Raw genomic sequence first — 19,193 nt, 5'->3', positions numbered from 1 at the left:
TTACAGCTACTGTGTGGTTGTTCCAACAAACTTTATAGAAACAGGTGGTGGGCCAGATTTGGCCTATAGGCCATGGCTTGCCAATCCTGATCTAAAAAAACAACAACTATGGAATACTAAATCAGAAGATTTTATCCAGAATCATTGTGAAAGATAAAAGATTTAGTTGTAAATCCTTACCAGTTTCATTTTATAGATTTACTGATTTGTTCTGTAAAATGGGAGCAGATACCAAAAAGAAGCTACAGGAGGACCAAAAAGACACAGAGCACTGAAAAACGACACCATAAATGGAATCAGGACACCCTTTGGTTATTTGCACCCTGACCTCTGTTGTAGTAGAATAAATGATTTTGAAATCATGCATAAGAGGAAATTAAAAATTACTCTCTTGTCAACTTCTCTGTTCTCCTGTCTCCCATCTCAATCTAACTGCCACCCCTGCAAAATAACTTTTCAATGATTACTTTTTAATCCTCCGACAAACATCAAAACAAGATGTTGATTGCCTTAAACAAGGTGAAGTTCCCTGCAACTATTTTTTTTTCTTACAAATTTTAAAAACAAATGGTGTTGGAAACTATCCAGGAAAAAACTGTGACTCTCATGAGATAATTAATAATATCCTGGGGTGTTCCAGAATCTGGGTTAGGAATTGTTGACCTCAGGAATTGGGAAAAAGAATCTGAGACTGGCAGGTAAAATCTGTACATTAATATTTTATCAGATTATATAAAAAGGTCTGTTCTATCATCTGGGTTTTACTTTCTGCTACTGCCACTAAAAACCCTAATTTAGATTTCCCCGAGGAGCCTTTTAAGAGTTTTAAAACTTTTTAATTAAATGTTTTTCTAATTACCAGTGAATGTATAACAATTATGGAAAATACAGAAGAGAATGTAAATCACTCATAATCCAGTTAGCTAGAGGTGACCACTGTTAAGATTTTTAGCATATTTTCTTTTCTTATGTTCTTAAATATTTTAACATATATGATAAACAATTTTTATTCTACTTTTCAACTTTTTATATCACTGGCTTTACCCCTATGACTTAAAGGATAAATGGCATTTCATAACATGGATATTTTATAATTTACTTAATTATTACCTGAATTGGTTGAGTTGTTTGCAAATTTAATCATAAATAATGTTGCCATAAACATCTTTGTAAGTAAATCTTTGAATGCTTCTTTGATTATTTCCCATAAACATTTCCTAGAAGTAGAATCACAGGGTATAGGTATATTAACATTTTTAAGTCTCATTATTAAGTACTAATAAATTACTTACTAAAAGGCTAAGCAATTAAGATATCTCCCAGCAGTATGTGAAAGCACTGAAATTATTAATTTTAAAATTTTATTTATTGTTACTTTTATTTGCATATTTTGATTAGTAGTGAGGTTGGGAAAATATCTTCATTAACTTTTTTTTCTTCCTTTGAAATTATTTATTTATTTATTTTTGCCCATTTTCCTGGGTTTGCTAATATTTTTCTTATATATTTGTATGCTTTCTTTACCTGGTATGACTTTTCACCAATTGTTGAATATTTTTGCTGAAAATATTTTTTGCCTTGATACTGATTTTCATTTTAAAAAAGTCTGAGATATTTAAAATTTTGCCTACTAAAATTACTAGTACTTTTCTTTTTTATTTCTTTCATTGCTTTTAATCTTAGGAAGTTGTTTTGCCTCCTATATTATCTCCAACATGCCATATTATGCTTTCTAAACTTCTTGTGATTTGATGTTTTTATATTTAATTGTTTCAACCACCTGGAATTAATTTTGATGTATGGGGTAACTTTGTTTGGATTGAAAAGAATGCATGGTATAGAGATACACAGTTCTCTTGAACTCAGAGATTCCCTTTTAATACTCCTGTTGTTCTTGGTTTCATGCCAGTGTTTTTTACCTGGGGCAGCCTTTTTCATCTCAGGACTTTTCGGTGTCTTTGGAGTGCCCTGGATGGCAAAGAGCATGCATTCTTTTCATTCTTTTTCTTCCCTCCAGAAGGCTTAGTAAAATGCTTCAACTCAGACCAGCCCAGGCCCGCATCTCTGGGGAGAAGGCCAAGTTTCATTTGAAAGGTCTCAGTAGGCCCACTTCCCTAAACATTTCTTCTCCTCTGAGTTTGTATTGATGCCAGATATACCTGTTATTTCTTCTCTTTCATTAAACATTTCCCTCTCCTAGAAGTTTTTTCAAAAATGTACTCACTTCAGCAGAGTAGCACAGCGATTTTGTTTCCTGTGGCTGTCCTAACAAATTACCACCCATTTGGTGGCTTAAAGCAGCAGAAATTTATTCTCTCACAGTTCTGGAGGCTAGACGTCTGCATCAAGGTGTTGGCAGGGCCATCCTCCCTCTGAAGGCTCCAGGGAAGATCCTTCCTCTTCCTCCTGGCTTCTGGTTGTTGAAAGCAGCTCTTGGTATTCCTTGGCCAGCAGCTGCATTGCTCCCATCTCTGCCTCTGGCATCACATGGCCTTCTTCCCTCCACATCAGTGTGTGTCTGTGTCCATTTCCCCCCTTATGAGGACACCTGGCATTGTATTGGGCCCCTACAGAATCCAGTATGACTTCAGCTTAATTTAACCAATGACATCTGCAAAGACCCAATTTCAAGTAAGGTCACTTTCTGAGGTTCCAGATGAGTATGAATTTTTGGGGTACACTATTTATCCCAGAACACACAGTAAGTGAATAGTTCTTCTGTATTTTTACTTTTATTAGATCATCTTTCTGATATAGAACCACAAGAAAATCCTGGGATCTGCAGTGAGGAGGCAAAGGGAGAAAATGCAGAGAAAGCCAAGTGAAAGGGGGAAAAGGGTTAATGTCAGACTCCACCCCTTTGCCTATGGCTGGTCCAATGACAGACAAATAATAAATCTATATGTGTTTTCTTTCTGAGTTGCTTGCATTTTAAGTGGGGAATCCAAGTGTTTAGTTAGGTTAATCAATATCTTCCTTTTCTCTCAGAAACAAACTATTTGATGGAGAAGTGAAAGGAGACAATGAGTAATCCATTGGAATGATTCATGACAAATGGTTTCGTGACAAATCTTTTCTGTTTTCAAAAATATATTTTATAAATTAATAGTAATTGCAATTATATGATTTTCTCATATTTGAAGTCTAGTGGCAAGTTATAACTGCTTAACTTGGTAATAAGAGAAAAAGACTTTATTTCCTAAATAGAAGGAACCCTAAGATTCTATCTTTTTAAAGGTGAGAAAGAAAAGATAACAGATTGGGAAATTAATTTTGCTAATAACATTATTTTAATTCTTTTTAGTAAAAAGCAATTGCTGAAGCTGGGAAAATGCCAATAGTCATTTTCTTCCATTTTAAACAATATGACAAGTAAAACATTTTAATAACTTTGTATATCTACTCTTTGATTTTATGAATTGTTCTTCTTTTAAAATATATTTTATTGATTTCAATGAGGAAGGGAGAGGGAGAGAGAGAGAAACATCAATGATGAGAATTATTGATCGGCTGCCTCCTGCAAGCTCCACACTAGGGATCAAGCCTACTGCCCAGGCATGTGTCCTGACCAAGAATCAAGCCATAATTTCTTGGTTCATAGGTTGATGCTCAACCACTGAGCCATGCCGGCAAGGCTATGAATTGCTCATTTTTTAGAAGCATTTTGATATGTCCTATTATCTGGTTTATAAAAAACAAGTTGATTTCCTTTTTGAAATATTGGCAATATTAAAACATTTTTTAATTAAAAAAGCAGTATAAAGATATTTTGAATGAAAAAAAGTGAATACAGTCATTCTTTCCTTCTGTTAGCTTGTGCCTGCCTTTCATAGTCAAACATTATAAAAGTCCCACCTTCACCTTGAATGCAAAAAGAAAGATTTGTGTACACAAGCTGTTGACTCACAAGTCCTCATCCTACCCAATGAGATAACACTCCCTAATTTAAAATCCTGTTAAACAAAATAAATATTTTCTTGGGACAGAGTGCCTTGTGGTTTTGTGATTCAGCTCTCAGTGCTAACAGCCTGGATTCTCAATCAGTCAGCACCACAAGAAAAGACTTGTTTTATATCATCCCTAACCAAAAAGAAGGATTTATTTTATACCTACTGAGTTTGGGTTATAGGGATAAAAGGTGATAATCCCCCCAAAGCCTGCAACTGAATTGAGACATGATATATATTCACAGAAAACTTACTATGAACCCTTAGTGATTAATACTAGGTTAGGCCATAAGGAATTGCAGTATTTAACTGGTTTTGACTTAGAAAAATGATCCTTCATATGTTCAGCCTAAAAGTTCAAGACCAGTTATTGTCACTCACCTGATTTTTGTACATCCTTTGGTCCTTTAGGTAAAACAAGCTGTTGGGCAGGAAGGCCTGTCCTGAGCCTCGTGCCTCAGCCCTCAGCCTGGGGAGCTGTGGGGCCATAGTTTTCCCTGGAGAACTGTGCACAAGCTGCCTCTTTCCTTCTGCCTCCACTCTCCTTCCTCAGCTATGTGATTTCCACATGTGGGAATTTTCTCTCCTAAGCACATCCCCATCTTATTTTGAATACTTTCCTCTCTTTCTTTCTAGTCTTGGCCAAGGAAACACTCTCTCCTTTCCCTTCTTCCCTTCCTTTTCTTTCCATTCTTTGTGTCTCCTTTCATGGCACAATAATTTATGATCACCCAGTTGATGGTGGACAGCCCAAGAGCACAGCTAGCTATACATTTGTACGAAGGAAAGGGAAAACCATGCATTTTGATATGAAATTAGAAATAATAATAATCTAGATATGGTAACAACAAAAGCCCTGTAAAGGTACTTTATAATCTCTGAAAAATTCTCTAACCATCATCTCTTTCTAATTGAATCGGCTCTTTCTCAATAATTCTTTTTTTAAAATTGATTTCAGAGAGGAAGGGAGAGGGAGAGAGAGAGAGAAACATCAATGATGAGAGAGAATCATTGATTGGCTGCCTCCTGCACGTCCCACACTGGGGATTGAGCCCACAACCTAGACATGTGCCCTGACCAGGAATCAAACCATGATCTCCTGGTTCATAGGTTGATGCTCAACCACTGAGCCATGCTGGCAGGGCTTCTCAATAATTCTTATTCCAAAAAGAGAAGAATCTGTACTTGAGAAAAAGAAATACTATTTCTGAGACTATTTTACTGCTTTCATGTGTTTTTTTAAACCAATATTGAAACAATTCTGTGAGTCATTTTTGCATTCTTTTTCTTTGTTGTTTTGTTGTTGTTGTTGTTTACCTTAAAAAGAAGTTTTGTAACATGGTCCTGTTGTAAGTTGGGATTTCCTTTAGTATAAACTGAATCGCTAAGGGGTAAGGAAACACAAGAGTCATTGCAATCAGTGAAGTCCCCAAGGGAGTGAATTTTGAAATTAGAGAATGGAATTTGATAGCCAAAGACTACAAAGAGGAAAGGAGAAAGAATGAATTGGAAACCCAAGCAAAGATATATAAATAACGGAGCATGTGTACATAAGGGAAGGACCAACAGATCTCCCTCACCACAACTGAAAGGCTGAGTTTGGAGAGAGGAGAGAATGGGGTTAAAGCACCCTCCTCCCCAGGGTGGGGGATTTGAAACTGACCTTTGGAACTTGTTACTGACATCTGTCAGGACAACTTTATTAAGTTAGATGGAGAGTAGGGACATAGTGATCATCTCTTCTTGCCTCACACAGCTAGAGGATTTCAGTTGATAAGAGCTGAGATGATAAATATAATTCTATTCTCAGATTCGACTTCATAATTTCTTCATTATCTTTTGTCAGAAAATATGTATTCCATAATATGTTTTGCATTATTACTACTTGTTAAAGATGATTTTTAATTAGAGTTTTCTTTTGTAGCATTAGCACCAATTAAAGATAGTAATAGAATTCATTCATTAAGTAAATGATAATTCTAGTCACTACAAAAGGATGTATCTAGGAGGCCCTTAAGCAACTCTAGTCTCTTGTGGAATTTACCCACCTGCCTGATGCAGGTGGAATTTACCCACCTGGTGCAGATGTGATTCAGGCAATTATGTACTAATTACTGAGCATTTTACGTTAATCATTGACCACTGCCAGTATTTGGAAATTGAGCAAGTCAAACATGATGAAATGGACAGTTAAGAAAATTACTATAAAAACTAACCCCCATAGGGATTATCTTTAAAGTAGAGGCCTGGTGCACAACATTCGTGCACTGGGATGTGTGTGTGGGGGAAGGGTCCCTCAGCCTTGCCAGCACCATCTCGCAGTCCAGGACCCCTCTGGGGATGTCCTCCTGCCGGCTTAGGAAATAAGGTAGTTCCCCCCTCTCCCGCCAGGCTGACATACCCTGAGGGGTCCTTAGCGCTGCTGTGGTGGTGGGAGAGGCTTCTGGCTGAGCAGCGCTGCCCCCGTGGGAGCACACTGACCACCAGGGGCAGCTCCTGTGTTGAGCATCTGCCCCCCTGGTGGTCAGTGCACATCATAGTGACTGGTCGTTCTGCCATTAGGTCGATTTGCATATTAGGGTTTTATTATATAGGAAGGTGAAAAAAAAGATAGAGACTCATTCTCATATTTTAAAATAATTTATCTAGTTTCACATGATCATCAAAGGGTATTTACTAGTAGGACCATATATTATGTGTGGTAGTGTTTTAGAAGTCTGACAAGTAATGTTTAAAGACTCACTTCTCACTTCCAGGTTTAAAGGATTTACAGACCACCATATGGTAAGAATACATTGAGTAGAGCCTTTAAACCCCTGAATTAAAGCTCTGAGAAATTTGAGAATATCTGATTTGTAAGAAAAGTAGGTACTTGTGAGTTCAGCAAATATAATGAGTGCTAACATTTTTTGATACAAGGAACAATTTCACAATTTCTCTTGAAGCTTTATTGCATCTAGAAATGCTATGAAGTAATAATACTTATAGCAATGCAAGTATGATCAAAGCTCAGGGATGAGGAAGATAATACTTTGTGGGAGGACTAACTAAGGTAGACAAGTTCGGTGGCAGGTTCTCAGGGACCCCAGAGTCTCATAGACTTTTACTAATTGCTGTTGGCACCACTGTCATCTTTGGACGAGTGTGCTAAGGTGGGGCAGAGGTAAACAAGGGAAGCAGGTGATGGATATTAAAGCTGCTATAAAGTCAACTTCAAAGTGTGTGACATCACCATAGACATCTAGAAAATAACAACAGACAGGCCAGCCGAACAAGCAATAATCCTGATTAGGAAGAGGTGCTTTTGAACCAAAGCTTTACATTGACATTATTTGCTACAGTCATAAACAGCAGCAGGCCTGCCAGCAGCTGCTGTAGTCATGAGTCAGCCCATCTTTGCAGAAGGAGCTTTGTACTCACTCATCCAGTAAACCCCTCCTGAACATCTGTGATGTGACAGATGTGGATATATGCTGTGCTGAAACAGAGGGAACCATACACGTGAGCCCCTTAAGGGCCTTACTCTCTGAGATGAGAGAAAGAGCCATCACTGATTATAATAAAGCTAAAATAGAGCAAAACTGCCTGTAAGACAGTGTGTAGAAGGGAGTTATGATTGACAAAGGTAGACTGGGTTCAGAAGATGGAAGAGCCTCAGTATAAGGCTATGAATTAGGACTCTGTTCTGTAGGCAGTGCTGAACGTCTCATGGTTTTCAAACAGGAGAGTACAGGAGGAAGATCACTCTATTGGTACTGTTAGAATGGGCTGGAGGATGCAGGGGAGACTGGACAGCAGAGAATAGCTGGAAAACTCTATTTAATATACCAGTAATCACCCCAGCTTTGTTTTTTGTTGCAAATGATAGCAATTTAAAACACTCTCTCTTGCCCTAACCGGGTTGGTTCAGTGGATAGAGCGTCGGCCTGCGGACTGAAGGGCCCCAGGTTCGATTCCAGTCAAGGACATGTACCTTGGTTGCGGGCACATCCTCTGTAGGGGGTGTGCAGGAGGCAGCTGATCGATGTTTCTCTCTCATCGATGTTTCTAGCTCTCTATCCCTCTCCCTTCCTCTCTGTGAAAAATCAATAAAATATATTAAAAAAATAAAACATTCTCTCTTACATTATTAATGTATTATTTATGAGCTAAACAAGATAATAGACAGTTTTTCTTTGGGGATTACATATGCCAACAAAAGAAAAGCCACATTCTCTCTTCTCTGCCATTAGATGATGGGAATTTGAGTAGCCTTAAAAGGAAAACACCAGCAATCAAGAAAACTTCTTTGACATTTTGACAACTGAAATCTAAACTTGTCCAACTTGAATGTTATAAAGAGATGGGTTTTTTTTTATGCCATGATCTTAAGCTCCTGTGAGTGAGAGCGTGTGCAATCATGCATGAAACACAAGACTCCTACTACACCTGGGCCCTTCCTTGAGTCACAGACCTCAGTTCCCCAATTCTCCTGGGGGTTGGGGCAATGATTCCTCGAGTTGTTTTGCTCAATTCTCTTTTCTCTTGTCCAAAATGAGATCCTTCCTTCCTCTGGGACCAGCACTAATAAAGCCAAACCTTGTTGAGCCCCGCCTGGTTCTGGGTGAGCTTCATGGCTTGTTGGACATGTAGAGTGATTGATAACCGAAATCTACACATTATTCGTCCTGAGAGAACTTGGTTACATTTCACAGACTCTGTAGCACTCAAAGCCTAGATTTCACAAAATGGAATTATCATGGCAAAGGTCCATAGCCTTTGTTGGAGAGATGATCTGCGTTTCAGTGGGAGGATACGAGGGGAACTTGGATATTTCTGCCCCACACAGCACATTGGGAGGTGGCTCTAGCCTTTAAGCCGCTATTTAAAGCATCAAGGTTAGAGACACACACTGCACTGGGGTTTGACGGACACTGTATTTTTAGTTGGGTTTATATTCCATTTCAAAATGATAACTGAAAAATAGTTTATTTTTATGGAAATAATGATCCACAGAATTTTTACCATTCGTTAGTGGTGTCTGCCAGTCTACTTGACAGTGCATGACAGTAAATATCTTTCTTACTTAAAAAAACAACAACACAAAAATCAAGAGGGGCGGAACGATGGAGGCAATTGGGAGTAGAGACCAATGGCATCAGTGTTACTTTTTACAAAACCATTACTGAAAGGGATTGGTGCTCTTGTGCAACCACTAGATGGCAGAGTTCGGCATTAGAAACTATTACCATTTGCTGCCACTAAATACTACCTGTATTAATGATGTAAGTATTCCTTATATAGATAAAATTATAAAGATGTTTCGGATTTTTAAAACTTGCATGAGCGTGGAGAATTATATTTATTTCTCCACCTAACTGGGCATTTTCTAATTATGAAACTCATCTGCAGAGAATTTGAAATGAGTCTCTGAACTGAGAATCAGGTGGGTTTTCTACCCCTTACTCTGCCATTAATAAGCCCTGTGACTTTGAATGATGAATTTCCTGGGCCTCAATAAGCTTATCTGAGAGAAACCAAGATGGCGGCATAGGTAAGCACCTAAACTGCTGCCTCGCACAACAATTTCAAAACTACAACTAAAAGACAGAACGGACACCATCCAGAACCACAGGAAAGCTGGCTGAGTGAAAATTCTACAACTAGAAGGAAAGAGAAAAGCTCACAGAGAATTGGAGGTACGGCAAAGGGTCTTTGTGCGCGCAGAGAGGAAGGGTGGCTGAGAGCCTGGCTGACTTTCTCTGGCGGAAGGGGGAAGGAAGCCCCCGACCACACTGAACCCCAGTTCTGACTGCACTGAACCCCAGTTCTGGGCGAGCCCCTGGGGACCCATACTCTTGTGGGGGGAGTCTGGACTCTCGGGCGGAGACTCGGGAGCTGGGGAAGGCAGAAGTCTGAAGGCGCACGCGTGCCAGTGCGCACAAAGGCTGCAGAGGTTGCCACTGGCTTTCCCTAGTAGAAGGGAGTCAGAGGCTCCTGACTGCACTGAGCCCCAGTTCTGACTGCACTGGACCCCAGTTCCAGGCGAGCCCCTGGGGACCCATGATCTTGTGGGGGGAGTCTGGACTCTCGGGTGGAGACTCGGGAGCCGGGGAAGGCAGAGGTCTGAAGGCGCGCATGTGCGCGCAAGGGCAAGGCTGATGGGAAGCCAAGACTGAGACTCCACCCCATCCAAGCTGAGCACAGAGGCTATTGCAATTTGGCAAGTCTAATCCTATAAGGCTGTCTCCAGCACCAAACTTCTCCCAGCATAGACACAGCTGATCCTTACAGCCAGCTGGCCTGGAGGTCAATTCTTCCCAGTGATACCAACAACAATCAAGACTTAATTACAACAAGGCTGTACACACAGTCCACAAAGGGGTGCACCAAGAGTGTCCACCTCAGGTTAACTGGGGAGGCCGACCCACTGGGCCATATTGGAAACCTAGCACACAAATCTACCTTACCAACTCAGGGAAGCAGTGAAAATGCGGCATCAAAGAATCAGATCACAAACGAAAGAAATGGAGGAAAACAAACGAATGGATATAGAATTCAAAACCACGGTTATAAGGCTTTTCAAGAATATCCTAGAAAAGGCCAATAAATATAACGAGACCCTCGAAGATATGAAAAAGGACCAACTAGAAATTAAACATACACTGACTGAAATAAAAAATATTATACAGAGACCCAAAAACAGACTAGAGGAACACAAAAGTCAAGTCAAAGAATTGAAATACAAAGAAGCAAAAAACACTCAACCGAAAAAGCAAAAAGCAAAAAAAAAAATCCAAAAAGTTGAAGATAGTGTAAGAAGACTCTGGGACAACTTCAAGCGTACCAACATCAGAATTATGGGGGTGCCAGAAGAAGAGAGAGAGCAAGATACTGAAAACCTATTTGAAGAAATAATGACCGAAAACTTCCCCCACCTGGTGAAAGAAATAGACTTACAAGTCCAGGAAGCGCACAGAACCCCAAACAAAAGGAATCCAAAGAGGACCACACCAAGGCACATCATAATTAAAATGCCAAGAGCAAAAGACAAAGAGAGAATATTAAAAGCAGCAAGAGAAAAACAGTTAATTACCTACAAGGGAGCACCCATACGACTGTCAGCTGATTTCTCAACAGAAACTATGCAGGCCAGATGGGAGTGGCAAGAAATTTTCAATGTGATGAATAGCAAGAACCTACAACCAAGATTACTCTACCCAGCAAAGCTATCATTCAGAATTGAAGGGCAGATAAAGAGCTTCACAGATAAGAAAAAGCTAATGGAGTTCATCACCACCAAACCAGTATTATATGAAATGCTGAAAGGTATTCTTAAAGAAGAGGAAGAAGAAAAAAGTAAAGAGAAAAATTATGAACAACAAATATATATCTATCAACAAGTGAACCTAAAAATCAAGTGAATTAAAAACCTGAGGAACAGAATAATCTGGTGAATATAATAGAATCAGGGGCATAGAAAGGGAGTGGACTGATAATTCTCAGGGGCAAAAGGGTATGGGGGGTTCATGAAGAGACTGGACAAAAATCATACACTTATGGATGAGGACAGTGGGGGGGAGGTAAGGGCAGAAGGTGGGGTGGGAACTGGGTGGAGGGAGCTATGGGGGGAAAAAGGAGAAACAATTGTAATAATCTGAATAAAGATTTATTAAAATAAAAAAAAATAAGCTTATCTGCAAAACTAGAGGCCCAGTGTATGACATTCATGCACCGGGGGTTTGGGGGGCGTGTCTCTCAGCTGGGCCTATGCCCTCTCGCAGTCCGGGACCCCTCGGTGGACATCCCCTGAGGAGTCCTTAGCGCTGCCACGGAGGCAGGAGAGGCTCCTGCCACCGCTGCTCCACTGGCCAGCCACCAGCCATGAGCCTGGCTTCTGGCTGAGTAGTGTTCCCCCTGTGGGAGCACACTGACCACCAGGGGGCAGCTCCTGTGTTGAGCATCTGCCCCTGATGGTCAGTGTGCATCATAGCAAGTGGTCGTTCCTCAGGTTGGTCAATTTGCATATTAGGGTTTTATTATATAGGATTAGATGGCTGGGTCACTAGGTTATCTCTAAGGTATCTTCCAACTCAGGCATTCTCATTTCCATATCACTTCATAGTTGAACCTGCTAAGTTTGCTAGTCAAACAACTTATATCTAGTAAGTTATTATCCAAGAAATGTCAGCTGGTATCCATATACATCGTTAAAATAGCTGATACTTATTAAGCACCTAGTATGTGCAAGTGTGTTTTGTGAGTGTTACCTAATTAAATTCTCACACGATCTGATTATAATCCCCATTTTGCAGGTGATAAGAGAAGGTGAGGCTCAGAGAAGTTAAGTAATTAGCCCAAGAATGGATAGCTAATAGCCAGGCTGGTATGACTCTGAAACTTGTAGGTATACCATTGCCATATGTTCTCTCTCATTCAGCCAAGAAAAATATAAATGTGAATACAACATTGCTTCTGAAAAAAAAATTCTATAAATTGGGAACCCTGCGAGTGAGAGCGTGTGCAATCATGCATGATTTTCCAAGGGACATAGATTTGTGTGTGTGTGTGTATCTGTGTGTTTCTGGAGACAGAACAGACTTACAGGGCTCTGTTGTCACACGGTCATTGTATGCCTCCCTGTGAGTCTGGGCATAGCTGCCTGGCTTCCCATTCCACGCACATGGGGAACCAGCCAGCCATCAGCTCTGTCTGTCTCATGATTTTTCAGAGCCAACGTGTGTTCAGATCTGCACCAGGTAATCACTAGGGGCCTTTCCAGGTCTGGATTAATCTAATGGTGTACGTCCGCAATTTGATACAGGGTCCAAAGTTGGCAGGATAGAAGTTGCTCAGAAAATGGTGACTCTCTACCCGTCTAGTAGTTGCAGCAAAGAAACACTACACATACTACCAGGGCTGTTTTTTTAGTGAATTACATTTTCTCCCTTCTTTGTGGACAGGAAACTTATGTAGCCTTACAACCACTGCCTTAATTCAGAAGAGTGGCTTTAATATCCAGTGTTCTAAGCTTTCTTGAGAAAATAATTCATTGCAGATGAAGACACCTTTGGTAACTTTCAAAACACAGCTCCAATGGTTAAAACACACTAATAATTCTTTGAGTTGACAATAGGTGGCAGTACAGCCTCAATTTATACCCTATAGTTAACCCTAAACCGACTTTGGTGTCACATTTTATTATTTTACAAGTACGTTATCTCTGAAACAAGAATAATTAGATTAAGACACTCACCTAACTGGCTGTATCTCTGGGTTACACAAATAGAAATGCTGGAGGGACACCCTGAGGGAATAGACCAAAAGAGGAAACCTAGGTGGGTTTATAGGAAGCAAAAGAAGCTTAAGCTTCGAGGGCCATTCCCAAGGCCTCAGGAGAGGCCCTAGTGCTATAAATTCTGAAAAAGCATGATATTTTGTTTTCTTTTTCTTAAAGAGGGCCACCCAAATTACGTAACCTTCAAGCCCCACAAAGCGTGGGATTGTCTGAAAATAGCCATGTGGCTCTTTTTAACATAGGAAAGGGTACACAATCTTGCCATTATTAATTTTCTACCCACTTAATCTCCAGGGAGAAAGACGATCTGGTTTTTAGAAGCAAGCCAAATAAAAAGGAAACAGAGCTTAGCAAAATGAGCAGGCCAATATTCCACTTATTTATGAGCCTGAGAAAAGAAAGTACTGCACTGGAACTCTCACTTTTGGCAACATACTATCTGTGCTAACAAAAAACAAACAAACAAACAAAAACACACCCCTCCCCCCCCAAAAAAACACACAAAAACAAAAAACAGAAAAAGGAAAATACAGGTTATAATTAGCAAATTAATAAGTTATCCTCTGCTAAAACTCCAGACCAGTATGCAGCGTTCAGGGGATTTTATTTTATTTGTCTTTTTTTTTTTTTTTTTTTTAAATCCAAGAGGTGTTGTTCTTAATAAAAGACCAGTAGGGATTATTCACAAAGGAAACTGTATTTCCATTTACAAATCTTAAATTTTTCACCTGGTAATCAAGCTTAGCCTTTCTTAGGACTACCTATAGCCTACTCATTGGGAGTTCAGCTAAAATTTACTCTTTGGAAAAGACAAATTAAACTTTCCAATTGGCCTGTCCTTTTGCAAACACTTATGAAGGTTGGTTTTTAGGCAAGGGAGACTTAATCTATGTCTCGCTCCATAGGAAACTGCCGGGAACCAATTCTAGCATGTAATAATTACAAGAGTTCCATCAAAAGGTTGATGGGATTTGGGGGGTTCAACAAGGGTGAGCCACATACGTAGTTTACCTTTTGGAAACGGCTAAACAGCACTTGCCCCAAACCTGAATAGGATTGTCTGCTGCCAGACAGCTCAGGGCATTTTATTGCCTCCTGTTGGCCAAACACCTGAACAGCTGTAGGCTATTCCCCAAACTGACAATGCTTCAGTATATCCTTTGATACCCTACCCTTTGAAGTGTATTATCTCCACCTTGCCTTAGGACAAATTGTGTTAAATAAAAGCACGGGGTCCTAGACAAGGAAGGAGTCTTCTAGCTCCTTCAGCTGAAGATCCTCTGACCCCCAATGCCTTTCAAAATTATCTTTCATCTCCGGACTCTTTAATCATCTACGTGCAGCCCCTTTCTCCAGAATGCTGAACCCTTTATAAGGCTGGGAAAAGAACCCCGGCAGGAAACTATTATTCAGAATGAAGATATTGCTGCCCACTTGATGGGCCTTTATGTCTATGAGACCTTCGTGTCCTTGAGGGCAGGGAGTGGGTTTGCTCTCCCCTGTGTACTTTGATGTAGGCATCTAGTAGGAAATCTACAGATGTCTTCTGAAAGAATGAATGCTAGATATTGTTTTAAATGTTAACTCATCATGATTCTGGGTCTATTAATTCTGTATAATGTTTTGTGAAGATTGTGCTTCAGTAGACAGACTTGTGCAACAAGTTTGCTGTGAGTAGGAGTTCTGTGTCTGACACTAGAGAGGAGCTAGAAAATGCTCCTGGCTGGCCTGCGCATCTGGGCCGGGGGTGGGGTTGGGGGGGGGGGGCGGTGGTTGTGATGAGAAGCTGCCCTGAAGTCGAGCTTTGCCTGTGAGAAGCCCGCTCAGCCTTCCCGTGGACTTTCTTGCCTTCCCAACTGACTCCTGCAGCCGACTTTGCACAAATGGCACCTGTTGACTAGGTGTGCAGCTACACTGCCTGGATCTGGGTCAGGAGAAAAGGGACATCAGCCACCACTTCCTCCTTCTCCTCACCTCAAAGGGAGGTCAGAAGTAATTGGCTGTATCACAACACTCAGCATTTCCTGTTTCAGAATTATGGGTGAAGCAAGGACCTTCCCTGGACTACCTGTAATAGTCCCCCCCTTTTTCTGTTGGTTGAGTAACGAAACCTACCTTTCATCATCACCCCAAGCATATGGAACTGCCTTTGGATAGCATGCTGTCTTGTTAGTTTATCCCCCAAATCAGAAGGGCTGCAGGCTTCCTGGATTCAACATGCCATGAGGCTAAAGTCAATGACAGAACAACCAAGAAATCATAAAATGAAATTGGATTTCTTTCATGTCAAAATCTGCCTATCTCTTATTATTTACCTACTTATGCCTAATTTGTTTTCTGTGTTGGATTTAAAAGAATTCTGTTTTTAAAATCAAATTTTAAAAAAAATTCTGTTGGCCACATGGTGAAGTCATCAAGGTTTGTTTATAAATGTGTTGTGAGAGAACCAAATTATCTACAATCCTGTGTAAGTTTTGAAGAATGATTCCTTATTCCGACTGATTGGAAATTCAGTTGACCCTTGAACAATGTAGGGATTAGGAGGACTGGCCTCTGTGCACTCGAAAATTCACATATAACTTTTGACTTCCTGAAAACTTAACTACAGTTGGCCCTCAGTATCCCTGGGGCATTGGTTCCAGGACCCCCTTTGGATATCAGAATCCATAGATACTTAAGTTCCTTACATAAAGTGACATAGAATAGTGCATACAGTTGGCTCTCCGCATCCACAGACTCCCAGGTGCTGATCAAAATTACTGTTTTTGATTGGTGATTGGTTGAATCCGTGGATGCAAATCCCATGGGTATGGAGGGCCAACCATATTGAAAAAATCTTCATATTAGTTCAGACTGTGTTCAAGGGTCAGCTGTATACACGAAGAAATATGTCTTTGGGTTTCTTGCGTTTCCAACGTTCTTGATGAGTTGTTGACATAACTGTGTCTCCACTCTTTACAGAGCTTTGGACATAGTAGTTGAAGGACAGGTGGCTCAAGAACACCATGAGTTTACATCACATGGTGGGGAATCTCAGTTCTTTCATACCACCAGTGAGGTGCCTGGTCCTCTACCTGCAGAGTCCAGATTGCTTAAAAAGGTAAGGCTTCATTTTCAACATTTGGCAGCTGGGAATAAACACTTTAATGAATTAAAACACTGAAGTAAACCTCTGTCTTATTGAAAAACACATACTTAAAAAGAGTGGTAAAAATATATCATATCAAAGCTCCATGATAATAGATAAGGCATCTGAAGGGATGAGTTTGAATCTTTGCTCTTTGCTGTCTTCAGGTGTTCTTCCTCGTTGTCACGGTCACCTTTGCCTGCCTTTTTCCTTTTATACAGGCTGTGCTTTAATTAGAAGCTATACAAAGTAGGATGACATCAATTGTTGGAATTAGTGGTTCTTTCCCATGAAAAGCATTTTTACTACTTCCTATTGTAAGGCATTTAGAGTTGTGGTTATATCAGTGTTATTTCTTCTTTTTGTTGTTGTGAATCCTCACCCGAAGATATTTTTCTGATTGATTTTTTTAGAGAGAGTAGAAGTGGAAGGGAGGGAGGCCAAGAGAGAGAGAGAGGGAGAGAGAAAGAGAGAGAGAGGAAAGAGAGAGAGAGAGAGAGAAATGTGAGAGAGATACCTCGATTGGTTACCTCCTGCATATGTCCCAACTGGGGCTGGGGATCAGACCTGCAACCCAGGTATGTACCCTTGACTGGGAATGAAAACCCATGACCCTTCGGTGCAAGAGCTGACACTCTAACCATAGAACTATACTGTCCAAGACAGTAGTTTACTTCTTAATATCTAGATGTTTGCATAGCAAGTTCTGACTTAATTATATTGGTTTAAAAGAAGTGTTCTCCCCAAGCTGATGAAAAACAGTAAGAAAAATGGACATGATGAGATTATTAGCTCATATTTTATATTAGAACATGCCAAATTGTGTAGGGAAAATTCAACAGAGAATGCTTCCTAACTCACAATAGTGTGATATCAATCAAAGAACCAGAAATATAAAATTAAATTTTATAAAATGTTAAAATTAAAAAATTAAATTAAAAAAATAAATAACCTGGCTTACTGTAATTTATAGTTACTGTCAAATTGGTTTCACATTTTATATTTCTTTCTTTTTAAGAAATAGTTTGTAACTAGGAAAACATCTGATAAATGTAATTATTTGCCTCAGGTAGAGTTTTAAGTTGTTTCCCACATTTCCCTTTAATAACTTAAAATAAAAATAATTCTGCAAGTAACATGCCATTAAGTATCCTATAATATTTACTGAAGTCCAGGTAACAACTGATGGCAGCATTTAGAGTTGGGGCCAAACTAAATTCCCTGAGAGGGATGGCAATGAGGGGTCTGCGGTGCCCTCTCCCTTAGTTTGTAGTCTAACAAAGGCTGTGTTTTCTTCATGTACTGATATCCCATCTAGATATAGTCCCTTAACCCTGGCTCACTCTCTTAGGATGCAGTCAAAGAGCCCTGGAGAGGCCCCAGGAGAGGCCCCCAGGCTAAGCCAGAGTCAGTACTATGAGGACTGGCAGGGAGAAGGAGGCCAGTTGGTACTGGTGGGAAAGGCACAGGACTGGAGCCAGAAGCAGGTGAACTGGAACCCAGTGTAGGTGGAGCCAGAGCAGGTAGAAGTAGGGCAGGAACTTGAAGAAGGGAGCAAACAGAGGCAGAATGTCATTCTAGCTACAGTGTCTCTAAGTGTCACCTGAAACGGGGTCAGCCAGGCACACCTATACCTCGCCTTCCCCTTTAGAGATGGTCAAATACCACAACAGGAAGGCTGGCTCCAGGGTCCACTTCTAGCTCTGCCTGTTGTCTCCTTTTCCCTCTCTCTCCGCCCTTTCTCCCCCTCCATCATCCCTCCTTCACACATCCCTCTCTGGCCTCCAACCCTCTTGATCTTTCTCATTTGCATATTCTACTAGGACTGAGAGAAAGGAAGAGGCTGGAGAACAGACCCCCTGGTCCCTATTGATGTGTGCTCATCTTTATGTCTGTTGAGATCATGGCTGAGAGGTCTTCCTGGACCATTCTCAGAACTGCAAGACCCCTACGCCACCAGCGTGGCCAGTATTATTGGGAAACAAATGTTAACTCTTCTTAGATTCTGGGTAGTTCATACCTACTATGAGTGCCAGGGTAGCTCCCATACCTTCAAAAGCACCCTTCTCTTAGTCCACTCTCCGCAATGAGCCTGTCATTTCCTGTGAGATTCAGCAGATTTACTAGGCAGTTATATCAGGAACACCCTTTTAGTCTTTCCCATGTAGAAGGCCATAAATTCTTAAGATTCCTGAGTTGATCTATCCTCTAAGTTATATCTATTTATTCAAATGAGTGTTAAATTTTGTATTTGCGTTAAAGTTAAGCAATTTGCCTTTCCTCGGACAATCAGAATTTATTCATTCTCTACATTTGTTCTATACACTTTATGTTGTTACGTTTGTTTAACATGTTGTTAAAATTCCTTTGATGTTCCTTCAAGCTGACAAATTATCCAAAACATCTCAGAGATGTTTCTACCACAACCACCTTTGCCAGTTTTTTCATTGCCCAGTTAATCTTGTAATTGTCAAGGTGGAGCATTTTCCAAATTCCTGACTGGATATTCTTGTTTAGTCAATAAGAATAACAATTCAATTTGACAAGCATTTGTTGAAGTAGCAAAGAGAAAAACACACACATTTTTCTAACATTTTCATTTCCCATGTTTCCTAGGTGGTTGGCCACCTGGAGAGGTGATATACCTCTACTTCCCTTCCCACTTCCATCATTTCTCCCTTTTTTCTCTCTCTAGCTTCTGCTCCACACAGGTCCACTGAATGTCCAATTCCCAGCCTTACACCAGACCAAGTTCAAAACATTAACTACTTAAGAGGCCTCAGACTCATTTACCACCATCCCAACTCCTGCCTCATCTCAAGGGGCATAGTGTTGTGTCTTC

The sequence above is a fragment of the Plecotus auritus genome, assembly GCF_963455305.1.
Source record: "Plecotus auritus genome assembly, chromosome: 4".
Taxonomy (NCBI): Eukaryota; Metazoa; Chordata; class Mammalia; order Chiroptera; family Vespertilionidae; genus Plecotus; species Plecotus auritus.
Note: the sequence above shows the minus strand (reverse complement) of the source record.